Genomic DNA, 20,308 nt, shown 5'->3' with positions numbered 1-20,308 from the left:
CGGCTGTGTCGGTCGTCTTAACCAGAAGGTCGGGGTTCGATCCCCAGTTCCTGCAGAAACATGTCTGATGTGTCCTTGGGTAAGACGCTTAACCCCAAGTTGCTCCCGCTGCTTCGTCAGCAGGATAAGTTACTCCTGATGGTCACTTTACATAGCAGCCTCTACCATCAGTGTGTGAATGTGTAGGTGTGACCTGCAGTGTAAAAAGCACTTTGAGTCAGAAGACTAGAAAACCGCTTTACAAGCTCAAGTCTTTAAATCATTTTGTCTGTTGATAACACACGGCTGCCATAATTGCGTCTCATTGGACCCTTCCCCCTCCCCCGGAATAAAAAAAAGTGTGCTATTTATTCCGCTTTCAGCTTAAATGCGACCTTGTGCATGCATGCACTTTAAAGTTGGTGTCTAAGTGCTGCACCTGCTCGTCAGTTACTAACAGACAGGTGGGTTTAGTTTTAATGATAGAGGTGTCAAAAAGAGTGTTGACATTTTAGGATTAAGTACCTCAAAATAGAAATAAACCTTCACACATCCATTTCATAAGACAGGTGTGAAGGAGAGTAATGTGTCCCATCTAAAACTTAAAGGTAAACTCGCACACTGCCTACGTTACCAATAAATGTTTGTTTGCAATTACAACCGTGTGCGGGGCATTGGTCGACGTTTTTACAGGCTTACAATGGCTACACATGACAGATTTTCTGTGTTCCTTTTTCAGAGCACGAGTTATTAATTTCTGTCAGGACCTGAAGACAATTTCAACCATAATCTTAAAAAAGTGTATCTGGAGAAAATGACCAACCCTGCCTTTAAATCAAAAAGATATAAAGGATATATTTTTCATTTGATTCCCCCGTTGGAATAACAGGAATCCTTTTTGTTTCTACTCATTAATGATTGTATTATTTCTCCCTGCCTGCTCTGTCACAGTGAAACCTGCAAGCTCGCTCATTACAGACCACATTAGTTAAGTTTAATTAATTAAGTTCACAGAAATCAATCAGGGTGAAATATGTGTGATTTAAACAGCTGCCTGTGGAGGTGACACCTCATTAATTGGTGACAGAAGAAAAAAAAGGCTGTCTCAGTGGAGACAACGAGGAACAGAAGGAGGGGGAAAAATACTTATTTGATGTGCGTTTCCCTTTAAACTACTTTACCTGAGCTGTGATTGAATCCCCTCACACACCTGTATCATCTAACCTCATGACTAGAGGACGTGAAATACAAAGTCGTATTTCCTGTCATGTGCATCAAAAATGTTGTGATTCCTTTTGTTCATGCATCCCAATCTCAGTCTCACAAACTCAAGGCTAGGTTGTTTGTTTACAACGGGCTAATGGAAAACAGGCGACGGGTCGATTGTGCAAAAACTCCAATGGAAAAACATCCTCTGAATTTGAAGTAAACATGTGCACACAATATAATTCAGTCCTTCTCTCAGACAGGATCCAGAGAAAGATCTGGATCACACAAATCATTTAAAGCTGATTTATTTAGGTGCAAAGGGACTCATGTTTTGACTACTTCAGAGTCCAACCTGAGGTCGACTATAAATCTGCCTGAAGTGATTTGTGTGCTCCACTAGTGTTGTAATTAAGACCACACTAACCGAGACCAGAGTGCTCAGAGACCAAGACGTCTAGGGAACAAGACCGAGTCAGGACCAAGACCGTAAAAATCACAGAAAAATCTTTATCTTGTGAAGTGGGGAAGGCACTGACTAAGACTGTAACACCGGGAGGGTTGTGGCAGTAACTGGGGGATACAAATGTAACTACAAATGAATTTAAGTTATTGGTTCTTCAAGAAAGAGGAATGTTCCTTCTAATCACAGTAATGATGGAAAAATAACCTGTGTAGTCAGCGGTGAGTCTTGATTTAAAATCCGGAGTCCGCTCAGTCTGAAACCGAGACAAGACCAAGTAGAAATCCTTTCTATTCTGAGACAAGACCGAGAACTTCAAAAAATGGAGACCTAGACCGATTGGGAGTTCTACAACACTGTGCTCCTCCACTCTCTTCAGAGTTACATTTTGAACATCTAACGTCCCTCTCTGAGAGCACCGACCTCCATTTGTGGAGCGGCTGCACTCAAGAGTTTCCTTCTAATCTGCAAATAAGACTTCCAAAACCAGAGTAGAGTATTTACATATCTCACATGTTCCAATAGTTACCTGACACAGACTAAGCTCTTGAACAACCTGTATGATATCCAGAATATCGTCACACACACCAGCATGTCAGCGGGTTTCTTTCACCCTTTGCTTTGTTAGAAGGACGTTACAAAAACAAGACGATAACGTAGGTCAGTAAAGAAAGTAATAATCATTTGTCGTGTGTCCACATTCTTGTTCTGTATGTTGACTGACAAAATATGTAGGACAGGAGACCGAAGCACAAATTATCAGTTCATGTTTAGAGCTGTAAATGACACCTCTTCAGCCACTAACACAGATCTTCTACTCGCATATTTCACAGGTTTAAACCCAGGCGGTACATGTTATGGGCTCTTTTTGACTAATAGGTACCAAAACAATCTTTGTAATTGCTCCAGTTTAACGTCACAGAGAAATCTTTGGAGGCACCTCGTCGCATCATGTCCACTCAAACATTTGAACTTGTTTCTGCTGCTGACAGGTTCAGATTGTTATTTAAAAAGTCTGACACCATTCAGCGTTGTAGTACTCAAAAACGTCTCCAGACAACTTCTTGAAGGTCTCGTTCTTGTCCTGGAATTGTAAGCATGTTTACTCGGTCTCAGACTGGGCAGACTCCGGATTTTAAATCAAAACCAGTCAAGACTACCACTGACGGGCTATTTTTCCACGTCATTAATGTGATTAGAAGAAAAACCCCTCTTTCTAAAACAACAAATAACTTCCCTGTGTTACTGTCTAAGTGAGTGACATGCCACCTGCACACAAGATGATGATTTTTATGTGATATTTATGGTCTTAGTCTTGTCTTGGCCTCATACCCATACAGAACCCATATAGCTAAATACCCAACCAACATATGTGACCTATCACAAGAGCCATCATAAGAAACCAACAACACGAGCTGAGACCAAGAGGACTAAAAACTTAAAATTATGTGAGAAACTAAGAGATCCAAAACAATAAGGTAAAAGCAATAAAAGAGGTAAGAGCAGTAGAAACAAATGAGTAAAGAAAATTAATAATAATAAGAACAGATTAAGTTAGTTTGATAAAATATAACATGATATGATAAAATATAACGCCTGAGGAGCTAACAGTACCGATATCTGCCCCAAAAATCCGACATCAGTCGACCCTAGAGATTAGGTCCTTTACAGAAACACACCAGGGACTTTTAGCTCAGTTTTTAATCTGCAGGGCCGCTTGTTACTTGTTTGCAAAAAAAACAAAGAAAGAAAAGCTGATTAACCCACCTTTTTATCTCCTTGTTCAACATTTTTGTAAATTAAAAACATGTAGATTATTGATATATATATATCTCTGCAGGTTTTGAAACCAAATCCTACCCTTGCTTTAATGCATATTCCAATGAGAAAAAACATCAGCTACAAAGTTGTTAAACTCTGCACAATCAGAAAGAGAGCACTGATTTTGAAGTAACTGACATAATAAAGTTTGGTAAGTGATGCTGTATTCAGTATTTAAGGTTCAGAGCTTGAAATAAAATGTTCAGAAGAGATTCTTAAAGAAAGCTAGAATATGCTTCTGTGATATTAAATGGGAAAGAATCCTGCTCTACTTAAATGAAGCCTTTGGTTGCAGCCTAGTTCTCACTCTTAGCACCCTGGCTGCTCAGATTGGATCCTAATTTGAAAAGTTTTGCATGTAAAGTGTCCCACTGTGTCCTGACCCTCTGTCCTCTAACACACAGGTGGTGTCGGGGGGCGTTGGAGGGGAAGAAGAGGCCACAGATAATTTACCCCGAGACGTCAACCCAGCTTCAGTCGATGCTCCCTGATAAAAAAAAAAAAAAAACCCTCTGCAGCACAATCTAAAGAAGATAGAGACAATGAAGCTGCAAATCCTCCAGAGGAAGTCAGAACTTCAAGATCCAGAAGCTTTTTTTTTTCTTTCAAGAGACTTTAACGACTCGGGCTCATTGTTGTCTGTCTTTTGAACGAGATTTAACGACCCGTAAAGATGAGGCAAATTAGTCTGCTTTTGTGTAGAAGAAACCATGCCTGTTTCATGCAGCCTTACAGAGGTGACAATGTTATTTTGTTCAAATAAAAACAATGTTTCTGCTTCAGTCTTTTTTAACTTAACATTATTTACAAGAGTTTAAGATACGGCAACACATGGCGGTCAAACTGCTTTCTTCTCTGCCAGTCTTTCAAATGCTCCAAGTGGCTACTCATCTCTTAAGCCTTGTTCACACTTGATCAAAACTGCTGAAAAACTCCTGAAGTTTTCAGGGTAAGCTGCATGACACAAACAGACTTTTTCACTCTGACTTCATCCCGAGTTTCTCCTGCCAGCACCCTAGAATTTTGGTGCATGTGTGAACAACCAGATCAGGAGGATTTCAGAGGCGGTCCTCCTGAAATGTTCTTGAAATTTTCAGGAGTGCATGTGTGAAAGATTTCTCCGTATTCTCAGAATGACAAAACCCAATCCTGTATTTTTAGAAAGCAGGAACCTTTTGCCAGTATTAAAAAGTCCCTGTCTCTTATTTAGACCCTGATCAGTGCAGTGGGAACAAACTATCAAAACACGATGAAAAAAAATGTAAAATGGGCTTGCAGCTTAATTCTTTAAACATGGTGCTAACGCTAGCCTACTAGTGCCTGGCCTATCAGACGTTATTTAATGCTACGAGAGCCTGACCACTCAGAGATGTAGGACCAGCCCCAAAAGTCCCTGGACCTTTGGAAAGTACTACTCCTGAGAACGGTCTTTTTTTCAGGTTAGATTATTTACCCCAGAACTAAATTTAGACCCTGGTTCCTTTGGTCGAAACGCTCCTAGTTCTTGGAAAAGGACCCCAGTTCTGGAGGAAAGTTCCTACAATTCTACAATTCACTTAGCAGACTCTTTTATCCAAAGCGACGTACATCAGAGAGTAAGAACAACACAAGCAAGGATCTAGAAACAAGGGAACAATGTCAGTTCGAGCAAATGATCAGCTTTGAGTCTGATTGGACACACAGGTGCTGACAGGAAGTGACCAGAGGCAAAGCACAACACTGAGGGCAGTTCTTGAGAGCTCTAATCAGTATAGAAACCATCTTATAAGTTGTCGTTATCAAACAAAAACCATCGTCATTACCATCATCATCATCAATAATATGGAGAACATCATCATTAAGTTAGTAGGTATTCATGAAAGAGCTGGGTCTTTAGCTTTTTCTTAAAGGTGCAGAGGGACTCTGCAGATCCAATGGAGTTCCTCCGGTTGAAAAGGGGCTAAAGTTGCTCCAAAAAGTCCCTTGTCTGACCAAGATGTCCAAAAGTCCCTGGACCTTTGGAAAGTACTTTCCCCCGAACATGGTCCTTTTAAAATAAATTATTTACTCCATAGCTCAATTTAGACCCTGGTTCCTTTGGTTGAAATGCACCTATAGTTCATCGAAAAGGACCCCAGGGGGAAAAGTTCCTCCGGTTGAAATGCGGCTAAAGTTCCTCCCTTGTCTGTGGGGAAAGTTCCTGCGGTGGAAACGCAGCTTAACTCCATGTATTTACTTTCAGCAGTTCTGTTTGTCTTAAGTGTATATTTTATTTTACTTCTGGGTGAAATAGTTCTCATTCAGTTGGTCCAAAACTTTTCACCACTTTCATCCACAAATAAACTATTTTATGCAACTTTTGTTCAACTCCTTTTTTTTTTTTTTAAACCAAAACCAGATTGTGAACAGATTTATGATCACTGCAGTATTTACGGAACAGAAAGACCACTATATAGAGGAACCCTTTTTTTTTTAAGTATATGGTGAAGTTATGTTTGGCAGCATGGGGACAAGCCTCTGTAAGAAGAAAAAAAATGGGGCGGGTAATGCAATTTCATGCAATGACATCACTTTTCCTCAAACCCAAAACAGTAAAAACGCCGAGGCAGAGAAAGAAAGCGTCTGCAGGCAGAGAGAGGACGACACCGCTGCAACAATGAGCACAAGATCAGATGTTTGAAACCACATCTCTTCTCTTTATTAACCATGCTACGTCGACAGTTTCCATCCAAATGAGGTGAGCTGTTTTTTTCTCTAAATGCCGTTTCATGCTAGCTTGGTCGAGATATTTGCTGGGAAACATACCGACACTGGGTTTTTTTTTTTTTTGGTTTTTTTTTAGGGCTTCATTGATTTAACATCCCCCGGTGAAGTGAAGGTCCGGCTGGGTGTGAAGCTAAACATGTAGCTCGCTTTGTTTGTTTTTTTTTGCATTTGAATAAAATGTAACGGCGACGTGTTGTCTAATGTTTGCGGTGCAAGGGCGTAACAGCTTCTTTACCGGAGCCGGAGGGGACACATTTAGGGTTTTTTTTTTTGGTTTTTTTGAGGGCCTGTCCCAAGAAAAAAAAAAAAAAAGATTCTGCGCCTAAGTGCGTCTTTTCCTCTTTGTTTCACTCTGTTTCATATGAGCTCTAATGTCGCAGTTTGAGGCTTGAAACCTGAAAAGAGGAAGTGTCATCCCAGTCCTGAAAGAGCTGCTTACTTATGATGCATTCACGGTCTCCTTAACACTTCTGCAGAGAGAGATAATTAATTAATGATGTGAATAACTGAGCATTCATTAGTGTCTGTGAAAAGCTCAACCTGGCTGTGTCTGCAGACTGATGATACTCTGAACAGCAGCAGGATTAAAGGACTGCTCGTTGAATGAATGAAGGTGTGAATGTGTCTGCTGGTCTCTGCTGCAGTAAGGAGGAAAATACTCTAAAGACCTTTTACTGAAGTAAAAGTACTTCTACCATACTGCACTACTACTCCATTACAAGTGAAGTATAATGCACTAAAGAAGAAACATCAAAATACAGTCAAAGTGCCAAAAGTGTGAGGAGCAACCATGAAAAACAAAAGGTTCATTTATTAATCAAATATATACAGAAGAGGATTAGGGCCAGACATGTTGAATAAATAATGAGAGGGGGAAGATTTTTAATCATCATACACTTCGAGGAAAGCCTGGAAATGTTAAGAATAAAAGGTTTTTCTTGAACAAACAGGACAAAGAAACATACACACGACAGCAGGGACTTAAATGAGCAAATTAAAGATCACATTTATTTAAGAACAATCCAAACAAGACATCAAAATATTTTGCAAGACCGTATCAAACACGGACATCTATATCACAGATTTCAGACATTTAACATGAAACAGGGAATATACAACTTAGGCAAGACTGTAAAATACAACATCCACAGAGCATTAGGTATTTGGAATACAATTTTTAAGAATAAAGTCAAAATTTCGCGAAATTGTATTTCTACTTAATTCTTTACATTTTCAACTTTTTTCTTGACATTTGACTTTATTCCAGAAGTGTCGACTATATTCTCGAAATGTTACTTTTTCTTGAAATCTTAACTCGACTGTATTCTCGACATTTTAATTTCATTCCTGACATTCGACTTAATTCTCGACATTCAGCCTTTTTTTTTCTTTATATTTCGTCTCTGTCGCTACATTGTGACCTTTTCAAAGTGCATATTGAAAAAAAAATCATTATTTATGTCTACTGTCTGGTCCTAATCCTCTTCCCTGTATATATTATACTGTTGTTGTATATTTATTAATGTGACTTAAAGTGCAGATTGCTCTTATTGAGCAGCTTGTGAAGTTAGAATCTATTTAACTTCCTGCACTTGGGAATCAAATGATATAACAAACATATTCATACATTTACATTTTTAATGCGATCTCTATCTGCAAAGTAGGACTCACCAGAGACCCCCACGATACAAAATCCTCCCGATACTCGAGTCACATGACGATATTATTGCGATTTTAAACATTTTGCGATATATTTCGACTTAACTTTTTATTATGTTCCCAAAATGAAACTAAACCAGGAAATGTTTTGTCAAATAAGAAATCATTCTCATTGTCTTCATCTCACTTCAGTCTTTTTATTTCCACACGGTGGAAGTCGAGGCTGACGACACTGTGATAAAAGTTAAACCCCGTTAAAGGCTGCACGCTCCACACAATCTGAACTTTTAGTATTTCAGTCTTGTGTTCACTGAACACAAACATGTACAGACGACTGAACAATCGCAGTAATCTTGAACGCCTTCAGCAATTTAAAAAAAGCACATTTGCTATAAATATGATGAGAATATGGACGCTTGGCGGCCATGAGACTGGGCCTGTAGAGGAACGTGTTTGGAGCGGAGTTGGCAGTCACTGGATGTGATATCCTGCACATGAACAGAACGACGCTCCGGTCACGAGGAGGGGGATTGTTGCTTGTTTGTTTTCACATTGTGAAGGCTTTTATAGGCAAATAAAAACTTGTGCCAGTAATCGTCATACGTGGTTGGCCTGTTTGGAGATTAAACAGGATCTAAAAAGTTTAAAGATAAAGGCCGTGTAGAAATTACAGAGTTGTTTCATCGGGGGGGGAACAGCCACGCTTAATGACCTGTGTCTGTTGGTTTGAGGCCAGATATACGCTCATGCTGTTTTTATTGTCTCATCGTTTTTCTGAGTAGAGCTCAAACTTCAGGTCGGAGGAAACGAGGATGGAAGGAGGGTTGTTTGAAGCATTTTAAAACTGTTGGCTCACAGAGATGGCAAGTGTTCAGGCTGTAAAATATTTAAGTTTCACTGACGATGTCCTATGAAACGCTCGATGAATCTTTTAGTGTTTGCAGGCTGCGTTTTCCTTTTTGCTTTTTGAAAAGGAATGACGTATCCCTTTGTTTTATTTCCAAACTGTCCGTTGATGTAATGTCGCACCTTGTTGTTTTTGGCAATTGTGGACGAACACACTATGTCATGCTAGTAATTCTTGAAGACTTAACATCTATCAAAAAAGTGACTTCATGATGGGAAACAGTTTGTCTCTGGGAACATTTTTGAGGACATTCACAAAAAATTCCTCCAGAGACGCGTTTAAAAAAAAAAGAGTTGTTCAACAACACGGCTTCGCTCTTCTTCAACATTTACAGACACAAAATAAATATTTAAACCAGAAGCATCAATATCCATGCAGCAGATCTAAAAATAAACATTCATCCCACACCAGCTTCTCCATCGTTAAAGCCTACATTACCCATGGTGCAACACTTCAGTTTAGCTTGTAGCGCCTGATGTAGCCTCTAGCAGGACACAGAGGTCACTTAAGATCACTTCTTTCTACATCGTCATTAACAGATTTCATCTTAAGTCTGTTTGGGGCGACATGGCATATTAGTAGCAGCAGCGGTCGTGGGTTCGAATCTTGCCTCGGCCCCCTTTGCTGATCCACAGAGGCCATTGGTCACCTCGGTCCAGATAGATCTAGCTATGTGAGAAGTCTTAAACTGGTTCTCTCCAATGATTGGAAACAGACTTAAATGTCTAAAGTACAAAATAGAAAAAAAAATCCTTATTGCTTCATTAAAAATGCAAGAATTAAATTCACTTTTCCATCACCTTTTGAAATATTTACAACCTTTAAACATCCAATTATTTTTCATTTAAAAGTTCAACTTGTGGAAACAGAAATTATCCTAAGCCCCTTTCACATGGAAAATTTCTGGGGTGACCGCCAATGTTTTACTTCGAGAGTGGGGATTGACAGGTGGGATATGAAACCCGGGCTGCACATTTCGAGGACTGCAGCATCTGTACACTGGGGTGTGCGACCTAACCACTTGGCCACCGGCGCCCCCTCAGAAGTCCAGTCTCTGTGTTAGTTCACATGAGGCTTCAAGTTTCCTCGTTACACCGGTGTTAAGTCTCATTTTGGACCTGGACTGACTAAATTTGTCATGAAACTAAAACGTCCCATTCTCTGTGTCTGTGTTTTTAAACTAAAATAATGAGATTAAAGTTGACGACTGCAGATGAATCTGAAAACAGTCCCAGACAGCCACTTGAGGAAACGATATGTTTTTGAGTAGATGCACAGACAAGCAGAAGTGAAGAAAAGCAGCAGTGTAAATTTAGTTTTTAACACTTTCATTGGGTGGAATGATTGTTCTGTTTTCAAGGTTACACACACAAGAGGGCATTCAGATGAAATGTGCGTTAATGTGCCACATTCTGAACAATCTTTAGTCTGGAACACGATGACCCTCTGGTGTTGTGAAGATGTTATCCTGGAGGAGTGAGCTCAGAGCTGCAGATAAATGTGGTTCCACTCTCATTTACGTCCTTTGAGCTCCTCTGAAGTTTTTTTTTGCGAGAGCTCTGTCCCGGTGAAACTTTTCAGATTACACATCCAAGCTGTGCTGCATTACATCATGAAGAGCAAAGCCAGTGACTTGGGTTTGGAGTGTAATGGGCAGTGTAAGTGCTCACTCTCTGTTTCGCATGTTAATTGTTCGCAGATGTTCTGCACGTCTTTGTGTCCAACAGCGTGTTTGAGCCGGCAGACGGTGTTCAGACTTTATTACAGAGAGGAAACGTGGCGTGGAGTAAGTGTTTAATTTGGCTGCTGGTTCCGTTAACTGGTTTCGGTTATTGAACTATTTACTGGGCGTCTCGGTCCACCGCAAGACATCGCACTGCTGAATGGGAGAAAGTTTAAAAAAACTCTCGATTCATGGACAGAAAAGTTATTCAAATCGTCTTGACAACTGATCAAAGCGCCTCTCTGCAGACAACCCCGATGACAAACAAGCTGAGCCAGAGAGGAAATGAAAGCAGGAAGCAGCATCACGGGCAAATTCTTTCTTCTGCTCTGTCGGTGCAGGAAACAGATTTTCCCTCCAACCTGTTTCACATTTTCAAACAAAAACTTTATTCATCAGGGAAAAAACCAACAACTACTTTGAGTGGTGATAATCTACAAGTTCAGGCTTGTAGGTACACTTCTGTGTTTCTTTAAAAGAAAATAGAAACAATAAGTTGATTATTCAAATATTTGATCAATGAAAGGGAAGTTTCAGATGTTTGTTCTCCTTTTAGTACCTAACTGATGACTCCTTCAGTTATAAATGAATCTGCAGTTTATTGGCTTCATTCATGGATTTTATTAAAAGGAGAAGTGTGTATCTGATCCACTTTTATAGTCCTCTTTGGGAATTTGTCTTGGACTCACAGTGCTGCCTCTACAGGTAGCTGAATGCTAATGCACCTGTGAGATAGCTTCCCTCTGCTGTGCTGGTGTACACCTGGGGGGTAGAGCAGGGTGAACAGGTTTATTAACCGGAGCCATTACAGCACCAGCTAGTGGCGGGGGTCTGCGTTACAGCTTAGACACAACATGTTACTGGTATTGTGAGCCAACACCAATAAATACATTAATTACTTAAAACAACTGATTAACTGCTACCAACAAGCGAGGCTGACGATGTTGAATCGAGCACATCTCTAGTCTGTTGTAAAAATGTTTTCTCAAAATACTGTTTTCACTTTAAGATGTAAAGAACATGAGTTTAGTTTTGTCTGCATGAAAACAAGTTGCAGTTTACAAAATCTTGTGATATAAATCAAATGCTGAAGATTTGTCAAAGCTGCAAAGCAGGAAATGACAATATCATCGGCATAGAAATGAAAAACAGACATCAGGATGTTTTGTCCCAGTGGGCTGTTAATGTAAACAGTTGGTAATAAGAGGCCATGAACCAAACCACCAAGATAGTCTGTTTAATATAATGAGAAATGGAAAGGAAGGAAATCTGGTTGTTTCTACTTGAGAGGTAAAATTATCATCTTCTGATATTTTTAGATGAAAACCTTTAACATAACAGAGTTTTGTGTTTGGACTTTTTGGTGAAAACATCTGAGGGGGGCGCCGATTGCCTAGTGAGTGGTTAGTGCGCGCGCCCCATGGACAGAGGCTAAATGCCTCCAAGCTGACGGCCCGGGTTTGAATCCGGTCTGTGGCTCCTTTCCCACATGGCATTCTGCACATTCTCTTCTGATTTCTAACTCTATCCACAAAAACGCCAGAAAATAAGCCTTTTATAAAAAAAATACATCTAGGGATGTCAAAATAAACTCTTTCTTCTTCTTTCTGTATTTCCTGATTCTTCTTGTCCAGCTAGCAGTCCACATTCTCCAAGTATTCTGTTTAAACTGATATAAAACTGCAAACTCTCACATTGGAAATGTTGGTAATGCAGCATTTTTCCTCGTGCGTGTCTCAAATATGGCTGAAACAATGAGTTGATTATCCATGTGTCTGTGTCTGCTGTGACTCTGACTCAGGCATCTCGAGGCAGAATGTGAGTTTTAAAGAGCTGAAGGACCTTGCAGAGTCTCAAGGTCAGACTCTGTGAGATATCACTCTGCTAGGTGGCAGTTCACCAGTTTTACAGCAACAGGGCAATCATTCAGTCAGTTTGAAGTCTTGTGTGGGGGGGGGGGGGCTGTAGACGGGTCAGAGCCTCCTGCAGTCCTGATATCTCCCCAGCATCCACCCCCCCCCCCCCATTCCTTCTGCATAAATGACTATGCTTTGAAGATAACTAGGCCAGGGCCGGGACCCCTACTTATCAGCTATCAGCTCAGGCCTTTATCGCCCCCTCCCCCCCCCCCCCCCCCCCCCCCCCGTCTGATGCATGCAGGTACTGTAGTTACCATGGTTATACTCCGAAGGCACTTCTGCAGCCGGCATTAGCATCCCAAAATATTCATCAATTACCCCATAGAGTCAGAGAGAGATACACAACAGAGCTCACAGCAGGAGGCAGAGCTGACTGATCGTCATCACCACCACGACTGTTTGCACACACAAACACACACAAACACACAAAAACACACAAACACACACAAACACACAAACACACACACAATGCAGATATTTAGATCAAAGGAATGATGTAGTTTGACTGCGATGTCTCTTTGGAGCTCTGACACTTCAACTTGAGCTTTCTTTGTGTTATTTTCAGTTATTTTTTTTAATGCAAATCTGCAGAAAATATCGTCAGAAAAAGTCAAAAAGAGCAACTGAAAACGCAAAGACAAGTGGAATTTTTGATGATAAATTCATGCAATGTTTTCTTGTATTTTGACAAGTATGTAGCATGCCCGCTAATTAGCATTCATAGCCTAAGCTGATTTGAAATGCCCGTCCCTAAATGGGCTTTACAGCAAATACAAAGTGAATATGTTTATTGTAAAGCAGAATTCAAGCAGTTTAAAAAAAGAACAACAATCAGGTCTGTCACTTCTATTATCATTCCAGTTCAAGCTTCTCATTGGGACAGTTTCATCCTTTCTTTGGGGTTTTTATCTCTTGTTTGATTACCAAAGCAATGTAAAGAGGGCACTGGTTGTCTAGCGGTTAGTTCGGGCGTTGGTGTACAGACGCTGTTATCCTTGAAGCGGGGCGGCTCCGGGTTAGACAGCCACCGTCAGCCTCCCTAATTCATCCTCCACTCCTCTTATCCCTGTTTCACACTCTATCCAGCATCCTGTCCTCTCAATAAGGGCATAAAAAGGCCAAAAAGTAACAAATATAAATTCACTTTTTGTGTTTTCCTTGGAAGTAGCCATCCTAATAAAGTGCAATAGCTAAAATAAATAAAAATAATTTAAAGTTGAAAAATGGTGCTTTCATTAGTTGATGCCCAGAACATCCATCACAACCATTTTCAACCATTTCTTATGCAGAAATCACTTAAACTTTAGCCTTATTGCTAATAAAATGAGTGTGCACGATGCAGTTGTGTCACCTGAAACTAATGCTTTCTTCTTCTTTTGATATTTTAATGGCGGTTAGCTGCTCTCAGATGTGCTACAGTACAGCTGCTGTCTGACAGAGGTACGACATCACAACAAGGTACCGCTAAAGAAAAGATAAAAGTCGCATGAAAGCTTCGATTTAAAAACAAACAAACAAGTGAATTACTGAACTATTTGAATATTGGAAAATCATCACCCATCCCTAATCCACAACTCCAAGGACATTCAGTTTTCTGACACAGAGAAGTAAAGATACCATAAATATTCACAATTAAGAAGTTTGAATGAAATAATTTGTTTTCTAAATCACTCAAAAAGTTAAATCAATTGATATATGACGACTAACCAATAATTTATTGTAGCTTTATGTATTTAAGTAAAAGAGATCCCTCAGCTCCAGCTTCTCAGTTAAACATCTCAAATCCTGAATCTTGTGTTTTCCATCTTCACATCGACTGTTCTTCTGTGTCAAACATGGCCTCTGAAATATGCATGATAGAGAATATGCTGGAGGACTCTCAATAATATGAGGGGAAAGAGAAGCTCACACGGCGAGCGTAGAGGACTCACTCTCAGTCCACCCCACAGAGGAATCTGTGCTCATACAAACATTGAAGTTGGCAAAACACTGCTTTAGCTGCTGCAGCTGTAACAAACATTCAATTCATCAGTGCGGCCAAAGAAAATATGGCTTGGAATGTTGCTTTAATCAATTCAAGCAAACCGGGTCCCCACAACGTCCTGTTTGGCCGTGAAAAGGATTAGGACGCGATCTATAGGCTCGTCTTGAGTTATGAACCGTGATAACTCCGACTTACACGGAGTAGATGAAGAATAACAGCGACAGTGGGAGGTTTTGTCTTCATTCACGCTGTCCTGCATCAACACTCCTTTGTACACCGCTGCAGTTTATTTTCATTTGTCTTAAAATAAAGATGTTATTCAGGAGCCTCACACACCCCCTCCCTCCTGCCGCTCAGCCTCTAAACCCCCCCTCCCACAAGGTGCTTAGTGAGTTTCTGTGTTTCTCATGAGCTTCCTGTTTCCAAACCTCTCCAATCGGAGCGACCTGTAAGGCCTCTGAAACAACATCTTCCCATGGAGGTCGTGTTTGTCAGCGGGTGATGGAGGGCAGATTGTTTGGAGGTTTTCAAAAAACGACGATCTCCATATATAAACCTCCACATATTATCTTTATTTCTGTACCATGAATAGGTCTTTCCTCTTGGCCTCGACCTCGGGAAGAGGATGTGGATGATGAGTTTTGAGTCCTGGTTGAGTTTTAAGTCACGGCTGGCGGCCAGATGTGGAGACACTCGCCAATCGTCAAATCACTCACGCTGCTCTGATGCCTTCTCTTTTTGTCTGCTGTCACGCCTCGAGCCTTTGAAGGAAATGGTTTCATGAAAAATACGTTTTCTAAGATCTGTTTCTTTTTCCCTTTGTTTAGTATTCACAACAAAACCCAATTTCTTTTATGTCATTATACTAATCTGTTTCATTCTTGTTCTCTTTGGATGACCCATGATGTAGTCGCTCTTTTAGGGATATGCTTATTTAACACAGTATTTACAACGTTAATAACTAACGTCCATTGAACTATTATTAAAACGCTACTGAGCCTATTAGTTTGAAATCTTCAGGGTCGGGAATGTGGGGGACGAAAAACATAATTTCTTGGACTTGCCATGCCTTTTATTGAGAGGACACAGTGGGTAGAGTTAGTGGGTATGACATGCCGTAAACGACCCAGCATGGGAGTCACAGGCCTCGGCTTTAAGGGCTTTAACCTCCGTACATGGGACCTGCAATGTAACCACTGTGCTAAACCAGCGTCCCAAAAAGAGAGTTTTGAACACACATACAAAATGCCAGAATAATTTATTTGGTACGATCAGTTCTTTCCAGTCACAACAAGGCCCTTCTTGATTCGTCACGGCCCTATCAAGTAAACAGAAGTGAAAAAACGAACATCAGCCTTTAGTCGCAGTAGTTAACTCAACATGTACAACGATCAACTTGTCGTCTATGCTAGCTGCGTCTGTGCAGTTTATATTCTACATTTCATACTGCACACGTGAATTTAGGCTAGCAGATAAACTGTACAGAGAACTGGATGAAAGCCTACTTTGGCAACCATAGAAAAAAGCATTCAAGTGTTAGCTTGCAGGAGCTACCATGATGATGGGAATGTTTGAATTTCAGGATGGAAAATCTGTCCCCATTCCTTCCAGAAAGTATGGATGAGCTCTTATGGGACTATGAAGGTTTTATTACTTGGTTTCATGCCTTTTACTCTTTGATTTTTTTTGCCTTGAATGTAGAGTTGTGTCCAGCCTTTTAGACACTTCGGCCTGCTGCTGCGATGGCGACGGTGCTAACTTGAATTTTAACCAAGATTCTTTTTGGAAAGTGCTCTTTCTGTTCTGGTTAGGATGGTAGGTGTGTGGACTGGAGGTAATAAGTCCTCTACAGTTTTTCATTGTTTTGAGGATATATTGTTGCAGCCACGTTTACATAAAATCTCTCTCTGCATGCTAAAATGTTCTAATTAACACTCAAATTCAGCTGAGGCATGCTGGGATTCTGATCGTTGTTTTAAGTCATAAACCAAAGTATTGGACGGCATTTAAACCATACGATTGTGCCTAATGAGTGGATTAAATGCCCCCATGGTGGAACATGAATGGCTCTACCAATTTTCAGGCCCGTCCTTCCAACCAACCCCCTGAAAAAGTCAACCTCTTGGTGGCCCTTAGGGTCTTGGTATGTTTGTATGCCGTCGATCTGATTGCTTAGCGGTTGTCATGTTGGGCTCTTTTGCATCACAGGTTACCTTTCTGATATATCCTGGTTAAAAATGAGCCGGTGTCAAGTTACCAGAAAATCTGAGTTAATCCTGAAGCTGAATGTTTACCTACTAATTTGTCTTTGTGGTCACCTTTTTGTTTTTGTACTCGTACTATTGCAGCAGCTCGATAGGCCGGACTTACTTAACTCCATTTGACCTGGATTTACTCGTCTGGCCTCTCCAGCTTGTCTTGTTCAGTCTCCACATATTTTCCAGGCATGTTCGAGTTTGGCAGGTTGACTCGCTGTGGATCAGGTATTAAAGACGTTTGCTGACACACATGGAAAAGCAGCGAGGAGCAGGACATGGTAACAGTCTGGATGCAGAGCTCGTAGTCTGGTTGGCAGGGGACGCAACATGCGGGTATGAAACCTGCCTTTAAAGTGGCCACGACAAATGGTTTTCATTACTGGGCTGTTATGATTGCAGAAATGAACTTACTTTGAGTCCTTTCACTTGTGAGGAATGTATCAAGGTGGCTGCAGCTCTGGAATGAAGCTGTGATTTAAAAAAAAAAGAAAAAAAAGCGAAGTCACCTCTAAAGTTGTGCAAAGGGCTGCAACTTCTTTCTTCACTTTTTTCACTCTTATGACACGTTTGGCTTTAATGAACTGATAAATTGTTCCCTGTAGAGAAAATCTGAAAGTGCCCGTCAGCGCTTTCTAAAATCCCTGAAAAGCTGACATTTTTGACCAAAATGATTTAGTGGCTCTGGTGGATAGTTTGTTTTGTATAATCCTGTTTCCTTCATAATCCTTCATTCTTTGTGCTGAGCTGAAAGTCTTTCACCTTTTGCATCGTCACATCACCTGATGAAGCCATGCGGGCGAAGAAAATGTTTATATATGTAATTACAAAAAAAGAAGAAGTAATTCAGCCATCTTGTGTGCGGTGAATCTTCTCATTTGCTGTCTAGACGATGTTTCCTACCATCACCTCCTGCACCTTGATGTAAGGACTGACAGTGCTCGATGGTGACGTCGGCCCTGAAAGGGTCTTTAGGCAGACCATTAACCTTGCAGAGCTCTTACAGACTTTTTTTTTGTTTTACAGTTTTAATCCATCATTGTTTTATTCAAAATCAGAGGAGGAAGAAACGTGTTAAATATCCATATTTGAGAAGCTGGATCCAGATATTCTCCTCACTTTTTTTTAAACTCTTCCTTTATATGCGATTTTTTTGATCCAGCAGATGTCGCCCTTGAGCACCAGCATGAAACCAAAACAACTCGCTCTGCATTGTTGTGTTAGCATGCTAATGCTAGTGATCACAGTTAAGCAGTGAGTACAGTATGTTATTCTTCTTTTCTCTTGTCCCTCAATTAAGCAACTTTTATACGCGAGGGGAGGAGTCAGCCGGCCGTCCTGGCGATGTAAACAAACTGAAGATAGGACTCGGAAAACTCGGGTGTTACACCCATTGTAGACAGTCATGACTCACAGAGTTATTTTCAGAGGATAAACTTGATTTCTACATTTAAGTGTGAAAAATCACAAATAAAGCCTTCAAGTCACTTAAGCAAATTCTGAAATAGTTTTTTAATAACTTTCTCTCAGTATCCCAGTGGTTTAAACTCGACACCTGGAGGAATTTTCTCCAGAGCAGCCCCTGATGATGTCTCACTGGCTCCGGCTCCTGACGTCTCACTGAAGCTGAAGCTTTATGCAAATGAACACAAGAAGCCTCCACCAACACCACCCCAGGTTTTATAGCTCCAGCTGAACCCACCCTGAACATCTCCTCAGGCCCCGGTGTCACATTTCCTAAAGGTGGATTAGTTCCTCGTCCACACATGGAGCAGTGCACATTAAACTGTCCGCCCCTCAATGGGGGGGTTTGTACCCCACGAGCCTGATTTACAACTTTCATTCAGAAGAGCCCTGACGGTTCCCTCGCTTCAGCCGCCATCTGACCTGGAAAACGGTAATGGTGGACCATCTGCTAACAGATCGCCGCTTTTTTGTACCTTAACTGCTGCTGCTTGAGACTATCGATTACTGCAGTGATCAGTTCATCTGCCGGCCGTTTCCCCAATTAAGCCTTTAGTCTGTAAAATGTTGGAATACAGTAAAAACGTCTTCAACGTGGTGATGTCTATAAAAAGCTTGTTTTTTCAATTGTTCCTTAACCTAAAGGTATTCATTTCACACAATCTAAAAACAAGAAAAAGTAGATTACAAATCTTGCACTTGAAGCTGAAAATATTCATTACACCACAATAGGTAACAATAATTAGGTTAAAAAAAACCGATTTTCCCCTTTTAGTTGAAACATGAACCTTTTCAAATATGCATCAAAATGACACAAATATTACAGAAAATCTGCTACCAGCAATAGAATAGAATAGAATTACTTTATTGATCCCAAACTGGGAAATTGTGGCTTTACAGCAGCAGGTTGTCCAAACACACAATATTAGCAAATAAACACAATATAATATTAAATACAACGTAAATGAGCACTACAAATATAAAAACTAAGAATGAGAATATATACAACCAGGATTTAACTAAGCATTACTTCTAGTCTTAAATATGAAAAGATTAAATACAACATTCTTTGCTGGAGGTCGATGTAAATTTAGTTGTTTCTTTATTTTCTGCAGAAATGTTTCATGTACTGAATTTAAACTACAACCACCTGATGAATCAACCGAGTATTCCAGCGCCACAAAATGCTCGTTACAGCGTCCAGAGCCCAAACGTCTGCTGTAGATCACGGGGTTCTCAAAGTTTTCACAGAGAGAATATTTGGCTCTCCAAGGACCGCCATTATGACCAATATTGAAAATAGAGTAGGGCTATTAATCTACATCTACAGTTTACACAGGAGGCCGTTTTATTCCTGATATTCATATTATTTATTATTGACCGCACACCACGCACTGCGGCCTGGGCTCATTCTCTGTGGCCACTCCAAAAGAATCCAAACTTGAGTCATGTTTTCTGACTGTTTTGCGTCGTTTGTTGCTTGCGGGTGCTGAAGCGTCACTGACACCGCTAACATCGCCTCCTGCACTTCACTGTCGGTGACTTGTCTGAACATGCTCGACAAATCCGCCGCACTTTTCTTTCTAATATTTCCTGTTTGGAGCCCCAAATGCAAAAAAATGTTAAAATATGTTAAGAAAATAAATAATCAGAGACTCCCGGAGTACCACATGAAGGGGTCATGGTAGCACTAGTGAATGAATGCTGTTGATGATACTTTCCAGTGAATTGACTGATTAGTTTACAGATGAACTGTTTGAGCTCTAATCTTGTTTGTTTGGATGTTGTTCTTTGTTTTTTGGGGGGGTTGGAGGACTCCCTGCGTCCCCTTTATGTAATCAGGACTTATGTGTAAATGTCTCGTTTGTTTAAGAGGTGTCAGTCGCTGTGACGACGGTGTGACCTGCGCTGCTTTACATGATGTTTGAATTGAATTTAAATTCAGTCACATGACCTCCTCCTCCTCCTCCTGCATAGAGAAACTCTTCTTCTCTGGTTTGTTTCCAGGCAGTTTTCCCTCCATTAGTGCACAACTTTTATTGCTCATCCACATTGTTTTGTTCGCCTCTCTTCATGTCCTCTTTACTTTCTGAGCGGTTAGTGGAGATCCTCACTTCAGGGGGAGAGTGGATGTCAGAGAGGGTGACAATAGGTCCTTTTATGTGGTGAGAGTTATCCTCATT

General features: G+C 40.6%; 1 protein-coding gene across 1 annotated transcript in view; it reads left to right on the top strand.

Moving 5' to 3' along the window:
* Nucleotides 1-6,027: 6,027 nt before the first annotated feature.
* nckap5l (NCK-associated protein 5-like) overlaps nt 6,028-20,308 on the top strand; it is a 47,069-nt gene continuing 32,788 nt past the window's right edge. The window contains exon 1 of the mRNA XM_020650308.3: nt 6,028-6,185. The gene's annotated coding sequence lies outside the window, so the exon portion shown is untranslated. The remainder of the gene's footprint in view (nt 6,186-20,308) is intronic.

Source organism: Labrus bergylta, chromosome 12, assembly GCF_963930695.1.
Source record: "Labrus bergylta chromosome 12, fLabBer1.1, whole genome shotgun sequence".
Taxonomy (NCBI): Eukaryota; Metazoa; Chordata; class Actinopteri; order Labriformes; family Labridae; genus Labrus; species Labrus bergylta.
Note: the sequence above shows the minus strand (reverse complement) of the source record. Positions and strands in the feature narration are given on the sequence as shown.